The sequence below is a fragment of the Watersipora subatra genome, chromosome 9, assembly GCF_963576615.1.
Source record: "Watersipora subatra chromosome 9, tzWatSuba1.1, whole genome shotgun sequence".
Classification (NCBI taxonomy): Eukaryota; Metazoa; Bryozoa; class Gymnolaemata; order Cheilostomatida; family Watersiporidae; genus Watersipora; species Watersipora subatra.
The window spans coordinates 13,880,549-13,901,002 of record NC_088716.1 but is presented as its reverse complement, the minus strand read 5'-3'; the positions used below and the strand labels follow the sequence as shown (position 1 = coordinate 13,901,002).

At 36.7% G+C, this 20,454-nt stretch overlaps 1 pseudogene; it reads left to right on the top strand.

The window, feature by feature from the left end:
- The first annotated feature begins 244 nt into the window (after positions 1–244).
- Positions 245–20,454, top strand: part of LOC137404685 (fumarate hydratase class I, aerobic-like) — a 132,431-nt pseudogene continuing 112,221 nt past the window's right edge.

The following is a 20,454-nucleotide window of genomic DNA, read 5'->3' as shown; positions in this document are numbered from 1 at the left end:
CAATGCGTGAGATTTAGTTTTGGGGCAATTGATATATCAATCATAGTATATATAAAATTGTGGAAATGGGGGCTAAAATCTCACGCATTTTTATTTTTTCTTTGGGGTGATTGCGTGAGCCTCACGCCCAATGCGTGAGAGTTGGCAGGTATGACTGCAGAACATGCAGTCACTTGCGAAAAGTTTCCTTTGCGCCGGAAATAACCTGCCACTATTGCGTAGCAGGTCACCTGGAACACTTCAGCCATTTTATTACCAGGATATGTTTGAAAAAACAGGGCCTCTAAGCCCACCTTACAAACAGCTAACTTGTAGGTTTGGCTGTGTTCAAGCTTTTAGTGTGCCTTTTTGTACATTTTCAATGTATAACAGATACAAATAGGTTTGTTTTTTACAATATTGGAATTCTTTCTAGTTCAGTGGCTCAACATCTGGTTGTTTAAATAAAGGTAAATAAATGTTCCAAAATGATAAATAAAAATAATATATAAAACTCTATACTTTATATAACTCTACTACAAATAATATACTGTATATAACTCTATAGTTTATGACATAGGTCTGCTCAAGAATACAACAGTTCATCCGATTTTCTTTTTTAGTTGACTTTGTGTCTACGAGCACCTTTCAAGGCAAAAATATGTTGATGGTTAATCCTCAAGCACTGACACTGCTCTGTGAACAGGCTATGGTTGACATATCTCACCTCCTCAGGCCAGCTCATCTTCAGGTATTACTTAAAAACTATGTGGGCTAGTAATTGATTGTTGCTAACACGGTTGCCACGGTTAGATAGTATAGAAACCATACAATAAGAGCATTATTTGGTAGGCTCCTTCATTTTTACTTATTATTTCCTGTTCTGTATTTATTAGTATTTCTTATACTTATATTTTGGATTCCATCTTTTAGATTTTGACTATCTGATTGGTTGTCTGGTTTATTTAGCAACGAAAAGACCTTCCGGGTTTTTAAAATTATTGTTATTTTTGCACCAAAGTGATATTTTGTTTCTAGTCACTCTCTAATATTCTCAAAGCATCCCCTAATAACAATTATGTAGCCTTGGAGCTTTTGAAGAATGCTAACCTTGCGGCTGGTATGGTACTACCTGACTGTCAGGATACCGGAACAGCCATAATTATGGGTATGCTGTACCAACTTTAGATGTTGCAATTAGATTTAACAAGGCTGCATACAGAAATAGAATAGAAATAGATCTGTACTTTTTGTTTTAAAGCTATTTTGAATACACTATGTGTACATCATGCGTATATCATGTGTACATCAGGAGACAATTTCTCAGGAAAGAAAGGTCAGCAAGAGTGGACAGGTGGAGATGATGCGGAGGCCTTGTCACGAGGAGTGTACAATACGTATACGAGTAGGAATCTGCGATATTCACAGGTAAACTATTAGTTGCTGACTTATCGTCATGGAAACAAGTGCTTTTAATATAATCATACCTTAGTTATAGCAATAATGGCTCAACATTGGGTCAGTCGAGTTTTGTTGTGATGATTTCTATATGTACCAGGTTAGAATTCTTTTAAGACAATTCAGAATACAATCATTCGATTCAAAATGCAGTTTAGAATAAATTGTGTTTGAACAAATTTACGAATTTGAAGTTTTTGCAAATATGATGAGATTATGATGTACAAACTATTGCTTTAGCTTTTTGCAATATACACTGCGTTTCCTACACTTTTTATGTTTCAATTCAAAAACATATTTTGAAAGTGTCCATAATTGGTTCCATATATTTGTTTTTGTGCATATATTGTACAAGAGGATAAGCCAGCGAATACACACCACTTGGTGACAACTCTGGAGTTTTTGGCGAAGAAATGAAAATATGAAGAAATATTATTAATAATATTTCATATATATATTTCAAGATAAACCAGTGAAATGAATATATTTCACAAAATATTGAAAGTTTAACTTGTAACCTTTATCAAAACTTCAGAGAAAATAATATTTTGCTGCGCACTTTAGGAGGCTCCCCTTGACATGTACAAATAAGCAAACACTGACACAAATCTTCTGGGTCAGATAGAGATATACTCTACCAAGGGAGACGAGTACCACTTCCTGTTCATAGCCAAAGGTGGTGGCTCGGCTAACAAGAGTTTTCTCTACCAGGCAACCAAGGCTCTGCTGAATGAAAAGAAACTCATCGGGTTTGTACATGAGAAAATACAGGTTTGGAATATGTTTGGTCCTTACCGCTGTCAACTTTAGGTGGCAGGTAATAGCCAGGTGTGACAAGTGTCACGTCTAAATAAAGCTTGCAGGAAACAGCATTTACCGTGACATCTTTTTAACGCAATTTGGTTTTTAAAAATTACTATGTAGTCAAGTCTTTCAGTTGGAGCTGTTGTTTTTCAGACGTTAGTGTTTGCTCCCACATAGCCTGAGTTGCAATAGGATCAGGTTGTTTAGCTTCACTGTTCAAGTTAGTATTGTAATCTATCGGGAAGGCTGTGGGGCACCCAACCATTTAGCTTTTGTTATTGGAGGAACTTCCGCCGAAATGAATTTAAAATGTGTTAAATTGGCCTCAACAAAGTACTTTGATAACTTACCTACTTCAGGTAAGTATTTTTAAATTCTACGGCATCAACCGATGAGTTGGTTAAGTTTTAAAGTTGTCACCCCTGTAATATGATTTTTACTAAACGTGCTTGTGATGGTTTGATTGGTTTACTAGGTGCTAAGCAACGCACTGTCAAAGTTAAGTTATGGTGCTTTTGCGTTCCTTATATATACCTCTCTGTGGTTTACATAGTAAAATATAGAAAAATAGCTCTTTTTGAATAGAGGTACACGATATGCGTTCATTCAAGCCTACGTGTATCCATAAACATGGAGTTCTCATATTTATAATATGATATACATAACACTTCACACTTGTTTCAATGATATCATCAATTGATATCATTGAAACAATCTTACACAATAGCTACTCTGTCAATAGCTAGATTTTTATATGAATTAAAGATGGCCCACGAATGACTCCAATAAAAATATTTTAGCATACACCAAATACACTTGGTGTATGCTAAAGCCAATATTCAAGCATTTGATACTACCATTCCACGAGTGAGTTTTCTTTAGTAGCTTACTATGAGCTGCCTGTGATTATGTTCCTCTCTCTCATCTGCAGGCAATGAACATGGCCGAGCAATCAGGGATGTGCAACTCGAGCAGAAGATACAAGAGATGAGTCAACAGATCGGAATTGGCGCTCAGTTCGGTGGAAAATACTTTGTACATGATGTGAGAGTAGTGAGACTGTCGCGCCACGGAGCTTCTTGTCCAGTTGGTATGGGCGTGTCTTGTTCGGCGGGCAGGCAGGTAAAATTGTAAAAGATGCAAGTCAACATAACTCCCAGTTTGCAATAGCGGCATCAGCTTACAGTCTAAAGCTCCTTACATTGAGTCTTCACCGGATTTGTGCGTGGACGTGAACGTGTGTGTGTATTTTATTTCATCAATCAGTAGAAATATAACACTCAGCACAAAAAAGATACAATTATAATATTGATTAAGTTAAACAAAATAAATGAAAGCTTAGTTTCTACTCGTCAAGACATGATGAGGCTCACATGCGCAGTAGCACTGCAACTAGTCGAGGCGCTGGGCCCACAGGAATTGGCAAACTCAAACAGCCGGTCTGGATTAATCTAGGCTTAACAAATGACTTTTAACATTAACTCTAAAACTAGTAAATGCAGAGGTTTTGCGTAAGTCTATTGGAAGACTGTTCCATCGTGATGGTACTCTGTCTTCGATTGTTTTTTGACCTGAAGCAATGTTAAATAATGTTAAAGGTAGATTGGTTTCTAAAAATCTGGTTATATAATAGTGTGAATCCTTTTCGGTTTTGTCATCACTTAAATAAAATTTTGAATGAGCTATCAAGAGAATTTTATACTGATAAAGTTGGTCAACAGGCAGCACAGACAGTTGAACAAACAGGGACTGAGATGAAGTCAGTGACGATTTATTAAATATTATGCACATTGGGCGTTTTTTGTAATATTATTATTTTTTTAAATAACAAAATGGAGCATTTTTCCAGGACTCAAGACAGTAACTAATTTTTGAGTTAATAAATTTGCAATAAAATTGTATTTTAGTTTCATAATACTTCTGGGTAAAAGTTTAGAACATCTACTAATCAGGCCTGACATAGATCCTATCTGCTTATTTAGCTCATTGATGTGTGTGTCCCGTATCAGGTGACTCTGTGTGTCCCGTAGCAGGTGACTCTGTGTGTCCCGTATCAGGCGACTGTCCAAATGAATTCCTAAGAATATGATTGAAGATGTCTCTTTCAACTCCGAATAAAATAATATTATAGATTTTTCTAAATTAATTTTCTTTTGATGATTTTTTGTTACAATGTACACTGTTTTGTCCATTTTTACAGTTAATTTATTTCTATTACACTGTTGTTCAATTTTTATAAGTTCATTATTGACTATATCCATTTCATTATTCAAATTGTTAGACTCAAAAATTAAGTTTGTATCCTCAGCATATAGAATAGGTTTTAAATGATTAGTAGATAACACAAGATCATAAATATATATTAAGAACAAGGTTGGACCCAGGATAGAACTTTGAGGAATGCTGCAATTTTTACTCGAAAAGCTAGATTTATAGTTTTCTATAAAAGATTACTTGTTTTCTGTATTCCAAATAGTTTTTTATCCAGTGAATAGAAGACGATGAAAAGTGAATATATTTTTATTTGTGAATGAGTATATTGTGGTCAATAGTGTCAAAAGCCTTATTAAAATCAAGAAATATCCCTAATACTGCTCTGACACGATTCATTGCCATGGAACACTTGCCGTAAACTGCCGTTGATTGCCGTAAACTGATTGCCTCAATGAGGTGGTGCGGATACGTCGGGATAGTTTTCAGTTGTCAAACTTTTCTGATGTTTTGCCAAGGATCTATTCGTGGTTGTTAAGTGAGGGTTTACCTGCATAGACATTGTTTGATACACCTGTCTGAGTTGAACATATCTCACATAGTGAGTTGTTTAAAAATACATCTTAGACTGGTAGTAGTAGAAGTTGCTTCAGTAGTAGCAGACGCCTTTATGACACAAATGTTTTTCACACACTTCTCGCTTTGATCCTGTTTTATCCAGACTAGTACCCTGTCAGTCCGGCGTCTTGTGAGAGATTGTCATATGTGTCAAGAAGGCACACGGAATAGGTTTATGTGAAATAATCAAATATGGTGGAAGGTGAATGATTAACATAGTTGGTAGTGTGCCTGGTGGAACTTCTGATGGTTGTGGGTTCAAATCCTGTGAGGTGCTATTTTTTCCTAAAATCCATTCATAGCTTTGGATGGCTCTTATATCTATCATTGTTTCTCAGAATTTGTGGTGTGTATGTGATTGTCCAATTATAGTTATTAAAGTCTTGAAATCATCTTTTATTGTAATCGTAGCAAAACAGACTTAATTTAGCTATTACTTGCTAATTATTTCACATTTACATCTAAACCCCTTTTATAGTTTTTTTAAATTTATTCGACCTGAGCAAATCATTTTTCTTACGGTATGAAGTTTGTAAGTAAGTTGTAAGAGTAAAGTAGTTTTTAATGTAGTTTGTAAGTTTGACGAATTCTGAAAACCTTTGGAGTTGTTTTTATTTTCCCTCTTAATTTATTTCAAGTATACAAAACACTTCTCATGATATGTAGTTTGAAAGTTAGAGTGGCAAATCTTGTTATATGTTAAATACAAATAAATGGTGTTATATGTTAAAAGGTAAAAATTTCTGTCCAAAGACTTTTGTTACCCGGGCGACGCCGGGTAGTACAGCTAGTCAAGTAATACCTGGTATTTACAAAAATGAAATTGCTTTAACCTATCATAACAATTTCGATGGTCAGCGAATGTCACATGCTTTTAATAAACAATCCATAGCCTCATGTCTTGTGAGAATGTTTTTAAAACAAAATCCTTTTATAAGAATGTTCACACACTAAAATTAAATGGAAATGATTTATTCTTTTAGATTAGGTTTAATATGTTAATAGTTGTGTTTCAATTTGTTCGTGAAATATGTCAAGTTTTCACAACTATTTCTATTGAGAGTCTCTAATATCTAATCTCGGCTCATGGAAAGAGAGTCGATGGAATATGTCAGAAAAAAGTGACACGTAGGTTTTTAGTGTAGAACACCTGCCAGGGAGTGACAAGACTATATTTAGATTAGAGATGCCCCGATTCTAAATTCACCAGCCGATTCAGATACCGATCCGATATACCGATCCTAATTGAAAAATAATCCGATTCAGATACCGATTCAGATCTTTTGTGTTGCATAGATAGTAGCTCATTTTATTATGCAAATACAAACATAATGCAAAGAAAACATGAATATTATTGTATTTATTTGTTTGCATTTATGGAAAAAAATATATACATATTCACATACTGACATACCGTGCATGTAGTAACAAAACAGTCCATGTTTCTTGTAATTTGTAAATAAAGGTAATTACTGTTAGTGGTACAGTTCTATCTGTAATAACGAAGTCCCTCTTCTATTGTTGGATGAACTGCTGTGTCTGTACAAGTTTAGAGCAAATCAATGTTTCTTTTAAAAACCGTTAGTGATTCAATTATCTCAGTAAGACGTTTCTTTTCTTCCATCATTATCAATGTAGCCGAGCGTACTGAAGGGGGATTCCCTTGCAACAGATGTTGGAGGACAGGCTACATACCGATACGCCACTGGGGTTACCGTTTTTTGTACAATACAAACGATCCATTGTATCGTCAGGATCAAGAGAGTGATGGATAACTTTATGCGTCGACTGTTTAAATTACTTTCGTAATGCTAGTAAATAGAAATATTACACTGCGTTTTTGTTTCCCACTTTTGTTATCTTGTTCGTGATTGCTTGCAATAAAACCTATCGCTGTAATTGGGAAATACCACACTTTTTGTTTACGTTCTGGCTAAAAAGTTTCCTTCGCTGTGTTGATCAGGCTATAGACATGAAATAAATTGTGTGGCAGGCCTGAAATTCATTAAGTAAAAGTAAGAAGCTTACAGCTGATGATTTTTTATTAGTATAGCAGGCTAAAATACAGTTTTCTGCTAAATGGTTGATCTGTAAAAAGTATCGGATGGTTCAGATTTTTTAAGAAAAGATCGGCCGATACCGATTCAGATACTTGACACTCATATCGGCACCGATACCGATTCCGATACCAAAATCGGGGCAACTCTAATTTAGATGTATATTATTGGTAGGCTTTGGGAAAGATCACATCTGAGGGTATATTTCTTGAACAGCTTGAAACAGACATTTAAAATATATGCCTGATGTTACCTCACAGTCCCTCAGCTCTGATGTTGTGAAAGTAAAGATGCCCTATATCTATTTACTTCTATTTGTCATTAAACATATTGACAGTCTGCAGTTATTAAGATATCATTGGATAATGGGTGGTTTGAAGTAACTTTCTGTTGATCAATAAAAGTGGAATTCATAAAACTTTGGTAAACAGAAAACCAAATTTAGTTAATACCAACAGATTTAGCTCTGTGGCTTTCCACAGCACTGGTGCGTGCGCAACCTTTTTTCTCCTCTTGCATGACCATGCTAATTGTAATGTCCTGCACACTTGAGTACTTTTATAAACACAATAATAAGATTTAAAATTATCTTTGAAGATCGGGTTGTTTTTGAAAAATTGTCCCAGAATATGACATTTGAGTAGAAGATCATATTTCATTGAATAATCATTGATTGATCAGAGTAATCTGCAGCTAAAATAATCATTCTAGCTGCAGATTACTCTTTGCAATTCGAGCATCTCTGCATGCGGTGCATCTATATATAGATATCAATCATGTGTCTGGTTATAGCAATAAAGTTTTAGGACCAAAAATTCCACTTTTCACTGGATTTGAACTCTGAACCTATTGGTCTGCAGGCAGTCTATCCACTAAGCCACACAGGCTTGTTGTGATACAATGGATTACTTATGGAGATACTCATCATATCCTTTAAGATGTACATAACGCTGTGGTGTGACACATAAGGTCACACAATCTGGCTTCACTGTCTGTACAGCTCATTGAACTTATTATAGTAAGTATAGCAATATACTAGCTTAAGTTAGTCAAATTTGCCAAGTTTGTCATTGGCAAATTAGTGAACTTAGCCAATGGCAACTACATTCCCTGTCACTGTTTATAAGTTGTTTTTATTACTCGTGCAATGCTGGACATTCATCCAGGATATGTAGAAAACCGTTTCATTCACTCCACGCAACAACTACAGGGCATTTCTGATTAGAATATTTTTTGTCTGCAGATCAACCTAAACAAGCCCATGTCTGAGATACTCTATGATCTGAGCAAACATCTTGTCAAGACCAGGTTGAGTTTAACAGGAACTTTAGTGGTAGCCCGAGATATTGCTCATACCAAGCTTAAGGAGAGGTTAGACAATGGAGAGGGCATGCCTGATTATATGCTGAAGTATCCAGTCTATTATGCAGGACCTGCTAAAACCCCAGAGGTAGTTAATCTAGCCTAGTTTACAGGAAACATATAAATACAACTGTAGACTGGGTTGGTAAAGATATCAGAAGTTTGGTTAGACTGAAATCACTCCCTGGAAACTCTTCTGGTAGTCTATTAAATTATGTATGAATAATTTGTATTTGTTTGTCTGTCTGTTTGTCCTCTGTAGAAATCTGCATGTGGTTTACTCTGATACTCCTTCAGGTTTTAGACATAAAAAGTTGTTTTAAAGAAAATAACGCTGAACGCGATTTTGCAATAAAGTTTGGCTTAGTTGAGTTTCAGCTAACCCATGACCCTCATCTTATTGGATTGACACTTCAATCCAAATTGGATCTAATCAGCCACCTACCAAAACCCCAGAATACTTGCGCCAAGATAAATATAATAGATAGATTTCCCTTAAATAAATTACCTATTTGAGATTCTTCAACATATTTCTTTTTTAAAGTTTGTATAAGGAGAAAATCTGAATTTGCCATTTTCATTTATAGTTTTTTTATTGAATAAGACAACATTGCTTAATAATATATCCAGAGATTAGTATTATATTATTTGAAAGTGATAATTATTATAGAATATGATGGGATTGATTAATAAGGTTGAAAAGTAACCACATGTGAATTTCCTTTCATAGAGGTAATCCTGGAAACATGAGGTATTTTTGCTAGTCGTATCAAAAAAGCATTTTCACCATAAAGTTCCCCAGGTATGCTTATGGTCACAGAGTATATAATATGCTGTAAACATTTAGCCTTAGGGAACTTTTTAAAGCTATATATAAACTATATAAAGCTGAATATTATTTACCATATAATATTGCTTGGTGGAGATTTTGCAGCTGCTAATATGCCTAAGTTTCTTGTTTTAAACTGTTGACATATTATATGTACCATGTAGCCTTGCTACATGTACTACATTCTCATTTGCTGATTAGTTAGAGTTGTTCACTCATGTTTCCAGAGTAGGACGATTACAAATGTGTGTAGGTTTCATTGATTTTGAACTGATTAATGCTGAAATTTTTGCCACTGGAAATTATTAGTGTTGGGTCGGTATATAATTTAGTGCCGGATAGGATATCCTTGCACTTTTTTATCGGTTTTCCCGGTGTCGGTATCCTCGGTATTAACCATCTTCGATATCCTTTGCCAACTAAGAAAGTTCGGTATTGTGGGTATTGTAGTTCGGTATAATTATGGTTGTGTTGTGTTTTCAGAATGTTTGAGAAAAAAAATTGTGATTGCCAATGTGAGCGGAGAGACTCTTTTTGATTAGCATGTTCGTCAAAGAGGTGTTTTTGCAATTAACCATAACATCAATTGACGCACGATTGTAATTTCATTCCGTTACATGGCGATTGTGTGCGAGATGTCAAATGAGCTCTTTCATAAGCAGCTCATTCGTTGCATCATGTTGCTGGTAATGCTGTAGCCTGTCAAAAACAAAAATCTATCCGGATAACCATTTACCGATAGGCTTTTACGGATAAATACCGATCATATCAAACCGGCCACGGATATCTAGCTGTCACCGAAAACGATTAGTCTTCCCGGATACCGGGAAACCCTCGGTGTCGGTAAGAGCAAATAACTCCTTACTGGCCCAACACTAGAAACTATGAGGCTATTTTGTATTGCTGCTGACCTTTGCAGGATTATGCCTGTGGCTCATTCAGGCCAACAACAGCTGGGCAAATGGACTCATACGTTGAAGAATTTCAGGCTGCCGGCAACGGCAGGTTCATGCTTGCCAACGGAACTGAAATGAAGGCTGTAAGTATGGCACCTCATGACAAGTGGTTGTGAATATACAAGTACAAGAGTTACAGGAAGCTAGTATATGTCTGATAATGAGATGTATGTAAGACAACACTCATCAGTAGGCCATGAATATGACATATACTAACATAGGATTATTTAGATGACAAATGATGACAAAAGGATGACAACTCATGAATGTCTCACTTTCTAATATCTTGTCTCACAGGCTCATATCTTGTCTCACAGGCTATTATCTTGTCTCACAGGCTAATATCTTATCTCAAAAGCTAATACCTGCAGATATTAGCTTTTGCATGGTTTCACAGGCTAATGCTTTGTCTCACAGTTTAATGTCTTGTCTCACAGGCTACTGTCTTTGTTCACAGGCCAATATCTTGTCTCATATGTTAATATCTTATATCACACGCTAATATTTTGTCTCCCAGGCTAATATTTTGTATCATAGGCTTGTAATTTGTTTTACAGGTAAAGTTTGTCTGTAAGACAGATGGAGGATTCTATTTAGGGTCAGTAGGAGGCACAGCAGCCGTTTTGGCTCAGAACAGCATTAAAAAAGTAGAGGTGCTGAAGTATCTAGAACTCGGTAGGTTTTTATACACAATCAGTTTTGCGTGTGCTTGTATGTAGCACCATCCTTCCTATTGTCTTAGTTCATTGTAGTACTGACGCTCCAAGTTTACAGATGAGATGCGTTTCAGACGGTAATTTAGTAAACGAATTTGTTCGTAAGTTGTCTTGCACTATAACTTGTGCAGTGAGCCTGGGCTAAAGGATTATCATTATTTTTCCGAAAAGTTTTTCAAATAGAAGATCGTAAAAGTTTTGTTTTGCTAAAACAATTATTTAGACACTAATATCGACTTGTTCAGCAGTGCAGAAAGAGATTTGAAGTCAGCAGACACTTTGAAAGGTTTTGAACAGCAAGGAAATAAAATCGTTCCAAAGAAAGCAATCAGAATGCAACCTGCCAAGCAAATGATGCAAAGATTTTTGTTCAAAAAGTGTAATTTGAGCTTTTGCATGTATTATAATTATGGGTTGTTTATTTCACTTGTTTTTGAATATCTATTTGTAGCATTCGGTAAATATTAAAAAACTTATAAGCTTGCAGGTTTATAGCATACTAGCTGCATTACCCGCCTACAGTAACAGATTCACGTGCAGCATAAGGTTTATTGAGAGTTGGCTTTCATACTGTAAAACAACTCCAAATATGCAGTTACATCTCCCTCTCTCCAACTCTCCCTCTTTCCCCTCTCTCCGTCTCTCCCCTCTCTCCGTCTCTCCCCTCTCTCCCTCTCTCCCCTCTCTCTCTCCCTCTTTCCCTCTCTCTCCCTCTCTCCCCCCCCCCTCTCCTCCTCGTTCTCCCTCTCTCTCTTCTTCTCTCCCTCTCTCCCCTCTTTCCGTCTCTCCCCTCTCTCTCTCTCTCTCCTTCCCTTTTCCCCCTCTCCCTCTCTCTCCCTCTTTCTCTCCCTCTCTCTCCCTATCTCTCTCCCCCCCTCTCCTCCTCGCTCTCCCTCTCTCTCCCCTTCTCTCCCTCTCTCTCCCTCTCTCCCCCTCTCTCTCCCTCTCTTCCCCCCTCTCCTCCTCGCTCTCCCTCTCTCTCTCCCTCTCTCTCTCTCCCTTAGTTCAACGCAACACCTGCGGATAGACAACATTTTTGGTTTTTTTTGTCGGGCGTATGAAGAAACAGTTTTCGGCGTGTGCCTACTTTTGAGCAGGCGACGTATAGCTGGTCATGGCTGATGCAGGGTAACAGTAAGTCGATAGCAGCTGCTCTCTTTTTTTTCACAATAGCGTATCGCAACCCTCGGAGTACTCGTGAAAGTTCTGTAATAGTAAGTTACAGTAGGCCTACTCGTAGCTGGAAAAAAATTAGTAACTCGGCTGCTGAAGGAAATGAACATGACCCACTATCACAAACAGCGGCAAATCCAACGTTATTAAGTAGTGGAGATGTGGCAATTCATAGACAATACAACATCGTATAAGAAACACTTACATTTTTGATGTGGAAATTTAGTAGGTGAGAAATGCGTTTTTCCAGTGGCTCCAAGAAACAAACGTTTACGTGACCTTCTCGGTACACGTTGGCAGTAAATATTAATTGCATGTAAATAACTACTCGTTAATTTATTTTATTTAATGAATAGTACATTTGTATAGCTGTATAGACACCTTTGTATAGGCCGCAGAACTCAGGAAAGGTGCTTTTTAACACGGCAGAAGATTTGCTGTTTAAAAAGCATGCTAACCGGGGATTTCGGTTAATGCGCTCGAGCGGTGAAAGAAAAACAACAGAATCGCCACACCTTTATATAAGCCGCTTGGCTAAAATCGTCAGAGAAAAGTAGCGGCTAATAGTCCATATTACGAAATTACGATATTACGAAATTACGATAATTAGTACTCATATTAATTCGGTTGGCTTCGTTCAACCGAATGGAAAAAGAAAGACCGCTCTATAATTTATTTACCGTTACTACACATATTAATTCAGTTCGCTTCGTACGACTGAAATTCGTACGACGATAAAAGAAAATACCGCTCCATAAGGCGGACAATCAATCAATCACACAGATACACAGACAACGATTGCCGTTTATATAGTAGATTATTGCAAAACAACGTTTTTCCAGTGGTTGCAAGAAACAAATGCTCACATGACCTTCCCGGTACACGTTGGCAGTAAATATTAATTAGATGTAATTTACTACATATTAATTTATTTAAAGAGTAGTAAATTTTATTTAATTCACTACTAATATTTACTACTAATTTAACTTTACTACTTACTCATATTAATTAAGTTTGCTTCGTACGATTGAATCGAAAAAGAAAAGACCGCCATATAATCTATTTATACTGCTCACATTTGGGAGTTATCGGTAACTTGATATATCGAGAAGACAACTCATATTATTAGCATATCAGTATTTATCGTCCATCCTACGATGAATAGTAGGTTACGTATTATAATAGAGGCGTGTACTAACCGGATATTCCCGTTAATTCGCCCTAGCGGTGAAAGAAAAAACCACCGAATAGCCGCGCCCTAATATATGCCGCATGGCTCACAGATAGACAGACAACGATTGCCGTTTATATAGTAGATAATTTGATAGCATAATTGCTGTTATATAGACTCGGCTTATGATAGATCCTCTTTTATAACTCTTCTATTGCACATAAAAAGCCAGTTGGGATGCAAACTGTAGCAAACATATGGCTGAGTGTGATGAGCTTCCATGTAACACTGTTAAATATAGTTATAAAGAGTTATAGGTTAGTGTCTGTATGAACAACACCATTCGTATCTACCGTAGTGCGTAATATAAATGCTTGTATGTACATGTAGGTTAACATATGTAGGTCTTGACCGGACAGCTTTTTTTAACTCTGTTATTCCCTAGTGTGTTCAACCCTGTTAGTCTCAGACGAGTTTAACAATGTTTGTCCCATATGTGTTTAACCCTGTTAGCCCATCTGGTTCATTTAGTATCTGACTCTAAGCACAGGTGTGCCCAGCAGCGCAATTGGATCATGCTAATCCTTGTGTCATAAGCTTTTTGACATGTAAATACAGGTTATTGGCCTCACAGTCTATAAGCAGAAAACAAGATGAGCTTGGAAACATTATACCGGTATTATGTATACTATGTAGCCCTGCTACATGTACCATATTCTCATTTGCTGATTAGTTAGAGTTGTTCACTCATGTTTCCAGAGTAGGACAATTACAAATGTGTGTAGCTTTTATTGTTCTTGAACTAATTAAAACTAAAATATCTGTCACTATGGAAACTATGAGGCTACTTTGTATTGCTGCAGATCTTTGCAGGGCTATGCCAGTAGCTCATTCAGGCCAGCAACAGCTGGACGAGTAGACTCGTATGCTGACAAATTCCAGGCTGCCGATGGCAGCATGTTCATGCTTACCAAAGGAACTGGAATGAAGGCTGTAAGTATGACACCTCTTGACAGGTGCTTGTGAATATATAAGTACAAGAGTTACAAGAAGCTAGTATATGTCTGATAATAAGATGTATTCAGACAACACTCATCAGTAGGCCATGAATATGACAACTACTAACATAGGATTATTTAGATGAAAAACTATATGAATACCTGGCGTTGCCCAGAGATTAAAAAAGTCTTTACACAGAAAACTTTTTTTTAATATATACAACATTTACTATTCTAACTTTTAAACTTCACATAATGAGATAGTGTTTCCGCGCTGTTCAAATGAAATAAGAGAACAAATGAAGAAAGACATTGAAGTGTGTATAAAAAAGGCTACTGTTGCAGCAAAAGCTTGTTGCATTCAGCAATACATCGAGAAGATAAATTTAGCTCATTCACAGGCGAAGCGAATGTTGCCTATATTTTACCCTCGCCTTCCGACAGTGATAGTAACCTTTTTTATCCAATAAATCTGCCAACTTACCCAAAATTTATCAAAGTTCTTTTAATAAATGTGCATTGAGTAGCTGAGAAATATCTCTTCTAACATCTAATGAGCAATATTTAACTCATTGATATGTTTGCTACTGCTTGCAGCCAAAACTGGCTTTTTATGTGCATTAGAAGTGGAGTTATGAGCTTTGATCAATTGTAAGATCAGATTATCTTAGTGATGCTATCAAATAATATGCAACAAATCTGCAGATGTGTGTGTGTGTGTGTGTGTGTGTGTGTGTGTGTGTGTGTGTGTGTGTGTGTGTGTGTGTGTGTGTGTGTGTGTGTGTGTGTGTGTGTGTGTGTGTGTGTGTGTGTGTGTGTGTGTGTGTGTGTGTGTGTGTGTGTGTGTGTGTGTGTGTGTGTGTGTGTGTGTGTGTGTGTGTGTGTGTGTGTGTGTGTGTGTGTGTGTGTGTGTGTGTGTGTGTGTGTGTGTGTGTGTGTGTGTGTGTGTGTGTGTGTGTGTGTGTGTGTGTGTGTGTGTGTGTGTGTGTGTGTGTGTGTGTGTGTGTGTGTGTGTGTGTGTGTGTGTGTGTGTGTGTGTGTGTGTGTGTGTGTGTGTGTGTGTGTGTGTGTGTGTGTGTGTGTGTGTGTGTGTGTGTGTGTGTGTGTGTGTGTGTGTGTGTGTGTGTGTGTGTGTGTGTGTGTGTGTGTGTGTGTGTGTGTGTGTGTGTGTGTGTGTGTGTGTGTGTGTGTGTGTGTGTGTGTGTGTGTGTGTGTGTGTGTGTGTGTGTGTGTGTGTGTGTGTGTGTGTGTGTGTGTGTGTGTGTGTGTGTGTGTGTGTGTGTGTGTGTGTGTGTGTGTGTGTGTGTGTGTGTGTGTGTGTGTGTGTGTGTGTGTGTGTGTGTGTGTGTGTGTGTGTGTGTGTGTGTGTGTGTGTGTGTGTGTGTGTGTGTGTGTGTGTGTGTGTGTGTGTGTGTGTGTGTGTGTGTGTGTGTGTGTGTGTGTGTGTGTGTGTGTGTGTGTGTGTGTGTGTGTGTGTGTGTGTGTGTGTGTGTGTGTGTGTGTGTGTGTGTGTGTGTGTGTGTGTGTGTGTGTGTGTGTGTGTGTGTGTGTGTGTGTGTGTGTGTGTGTGTGTGTGTGTGTGTGTGTGTGTGTGTGTGTGTGTGTGTGTGTGTGTGTGTGTGTGTGTGTGTGTGTGTGTGTGTGTGTGTGTGTGTGTGTTTTATTTCACCTTTAAAGATTACACAATTGAATTAATACTCGAGACAAAATATAATTAACCAATGCGTGAAAAAATAACAATAAGTAAGAAATGATGATGGGGCCCATTGCGAAATGGCAAAGCCAGTGGTACGCGAGCCCGAGTCAGCAGCACAAAAACCAGACCGTAACACTCACTCTCCAGACTGGAGATGGTGCCTCAGTTCCACCTTATATTTACCGAGACATTTTATTGATCTTATTGAATTAGGTAGTCGATTCCACAGCGCAGGTGTTGCAAAGTTTGAGGATCGTTGACCGGCTAAAGTTAGATGATTAGGTACGGGAAGAGAAAGTAATTGATGACGAGTATTATAAAATGGTAGTGCTGGATCACATTTTGAGTAAAATAATTTATGGGCTTGAATAAGCAACTTATATTTATGCAATTTATCAATAGTTAAAATATCAGAGGTTTTAAATAAATCGTTTGTTGGAAATCCAAATGGCTTACGGTTAATGATTCTGACAATTTTCTTTTGAAACTGTATTATTTTGCTAAGATGAATTTTGGATGCATTGCCATAAGTTTCTATTGAATAGCATAATTTGGAGTGAATAAGTGTGTAATAAAGCATAATCAGCAATTTTTTTGGAATGAAAGCACTTATGCGGTAAAAGATGCCTGATATAGGCCGTAAATCTAATAAAAGCTTACGAGCGTGGGAAGACCAGTTCAAATTTTTATCAATTGACACTCCAAGAAATTTGACTTCATCAATTGCTTTAATAAAAGTGTTATTAAAAAGAATAGGCTGATCAAATTTAATTTTGCTCTGGTAATTTTTAAAAACAGTAAAACAGGTTTTGTCAAAGTTAATGGTTAATTTGTTTGTTTGACACCAATCAGCTAGTTTTTCAAGATCAGATTGGACTTTAGGTAAATCGTCGTTTAGGTTCTTTGAACTCATAAACAAATTGGTATCATCAGCATACAATATAGGAGTTAGATGAGTTAAACAATCACAAAGATCATTTATGTAAATTAAGAATAAAGTCGGGCCTAGCACCGAGCCCTGAGGTACGCCACAAGTCAAATTGTCAGCGTTAGAAAAAGTATCATTAATTTTTGTTGTTTGGGTTCGGCGGGTTAAATAGCTTTGTATCCATCTGATGGTTAACTCACTAAAATTAAATTGCTCTAGTTTTTTAAATAATATTGCGTGATCGATCGTATCAAAGGCCTTCCTGAAATCTATAAAAATTCCTATAACACATTCACTTCGGTCAAACGATTCTAGAATTTGGTTAGTAAAAGTTGAGATGGCATCAGATGTGCCTCTAGCTCTTCTGAATCCAAATTGGTTTTTATGTAAAAGTGATTTATTTTCTAAATAATCAACAATTTGTTGATTAACAAGTTTTTCCAATATTTTACTAAAGACTGGTAGAATTGAAATTGGACGAAAATTACCGCATTCATTTAAAGAACCCCCTTTGTGCAAAGGTAATATTTTAGCTTTTTTAAGTGCATCAGGTACCTTCCCAGTCTCTAGTGATTTGTTAAAAATCTTACATAAAGGGTAAGCAATACTCTGTGAAACCGATTTCATAAATTTAGCAGTAATTTGCAGTAATTTGATCTAGGCCAGAGGCTTTGTTTGAATTTATTGTATCTACAATTTTTAATAAACCAGTTATATCGATGTATTGGAATTCAAAAGCTTCACCAGCATTATTTTCAAGCCACAATGTTTGATTTTGGATAGGGGGTTGAGGTACTAAGTTTACAAATTTCAAGGCCAGTCTTTTACCAATATTACTAAAAAAGGAATTGAGCTCATTAGCTTTTTCAACATCCGTTATGGCTAGTTCATCAGGATTAAGATAACAAATCAGTTTAGAAGGCTGTTTATGGCTATTTGTCTTTTGTTTTCCTAGAAGCTCATAGTTTACAAGCTGCCAAATCTGCTTTGAGCTGGTGCAGCTATTGAAAGCTTGCGAAAAATAATTATATTTGGAGTCCCTCAAATTCCTGCTAACATCGTTTCTAAGTTTGTTATATTGGCACTTCAATTTTAAATTAAGTGGGTTAGATTGAAGTTTTCTATGAAGACGATATTTCTTTTTAACGCTCAACAAAAGGTTTTCAGTCATCCATGGCTTTAAGAAAGTTTGATTAGATTTAGTGTTTACTGATTTTTGGTATTTACATTTCTGGGAACAATCAGATAATTTGTCAAAAAAAGCGTTATAGAAGTAATCGACATCATTTGAAAAGATTTTGTCCCAATTAGTGTTTTCAAGCATGATTCTTAGACTTTTATAATCAATTACAGGATATGAATTAGTAGTTTTTCGGGAGATGGGTTGATTATTTTTAAATTTGTGAAAAAATGAAAATGTGGGCAAGTGGTCACTAAAGTCTGCGCTTATAGTTCCAGATGTCACTGTCGGACTAACAAAGTTTGTCAAAATGTGATCCAAGCACGTCCATTTGTTTGAGGGCTTAAAATGGTGGGTTGCAATAGTTATAGTGTTATAAAAACAGTAAGTTGCTAACAAGTTGGCATAGTCATCACTTGAATTGTCTAAATAATCAATGTTGATATCACCAGCAATGATGTGATTACTTGCGTGAGAAGAAGAAATGTGGCGTTCAAGATCATCAAGAAATTCAGCAACACCTGCGCTGGGCTGCCGATAAATCACAGTTAGAATAATAGGTGAAGCATAAACACCAAAATGCAGTCCAACAGAATGAGTGTCAGACCCAGCAATGTCCACAGCCGGCAACACCTCCACACCAATGCCATCTCGCACATAGATCCCAGCTCCACCTCCGCGTGTAGCACGTTGCGCACCTGAAAAAGTGTAATTTGAAATTTCAAAAAATTTTGTCTCGTCATCATTCAACCAAGTTTCTGTTACACAAATAACATCAAAAGGAACATTACAACATGCCAGAAATTGTTCAAAAAGAAAAAATTTATTTCTAAGGCTCTGGCAGTTCACGTTAAGTATTGAAAGTTTGTCAGCGAAGAAACTCTGGCTGAACAAAAAATCATTAATACAGTATCCATGACAATCTAGATCTAAATCCAATTCAGAATCTGCCATTTTGCCAGGAAGCTCAGTAGTAAAAGTTCACTGGAGTATTTAAAGAAGTTTTAGCGTTTCTAAATCGTCTTCAGAGTTTATAGGGATGGCATCCGAGTCAGGAGTTTTACGCAGATATATTCTTTGATTAGATGTCCACACATATTTATAGTTGTAATCCACTTTAAATTGCCGGGTTTTCCAGAAAAGTGTGCTTTGAGCACGACTCAATACTTCATTGATATAGATCCTTCCTGTTTCTTTGAAACCAAGTGCTGAGAGGGATTGAATGTTTTTCCGATATTGCTGGAAGAACTCATTGCGCTGATTGGTTTGGGTGAACTTTATGATGATGCGCTTGCTTTGTCTAATGCGGTATATCTTGTCGATGGTGGTAGGTAATTTATCAGATTTTAAGGAACTTAGCAATTTCTGATAAGCAAGGTTCAGATTTTCCGATTTATCATATGGAATCCCATTTAACTCGACACATTTTGCTCTTTCAGCATACTCTGCTGCTTCAATTCGAGACTCTAAGCCTTCCAGTTTACCGATTTTAGATTCTATTTCTACTATGGATTTGGATAAATCTCTCTGCTTGAGTTGAATGCCCTCATTTTCTTGATGAACGTGATTGAGAGACTTTTCAAAATCGGACTGTTTGCTCTCAATTAAATTGAGACGAAATTCGATATTACCAAGCTTAGTAAGAATTAGGTTTAATTTTTCGTCAATGTCAATAAGCTTTGGACCGGCTTCCTGATCACTATTCTCTGTCGATTTAGCTGCTCCCTTTTTAGGTCCCATATCGGAAAGTGTACTAGGCACTTACCCGATTCGAGGGTGGCTCATAGAGATATCACCACCCTCGCTTCCTCCACTTGCAGTACAGAATATCCAAGAATAATATAATCAGCAATCCAATTGAAGCAGAATGCTAAGTAAAGTAGTTGCTGTGATAAAGTTAGTTATTAACATAAAGCTGTGAGAGAGTGGAAAAAAGCACAACCTCTCTCTACGAAAGCCAACTGCTGAATGAATGTATAAGTTATATAACAATAAACTATCAAATGCTACAAATATATACAGTGCACCCCCGAGATACGATGTTAATTCGTTCCAGGGTTGGCATCGTATGGTGAAAAATTCGTATATCGGGGTATATAGACCATTGTAATTAAACAATGCAAACACTCCCTGGTGAAAATCGTCAAATTTTTTTCATAAAAATGTGTACATATTGACAATTAGCAACAAAATAGTATGTTAACTTTAGTAATTATAGTTACCTACAGAAACTGTATCGTATTTAGTGTATTTTAATGGTTATGATCTGCAATAAAACGCAAAATTATAATGTGTGTACCAAATGCATAACGTACGGT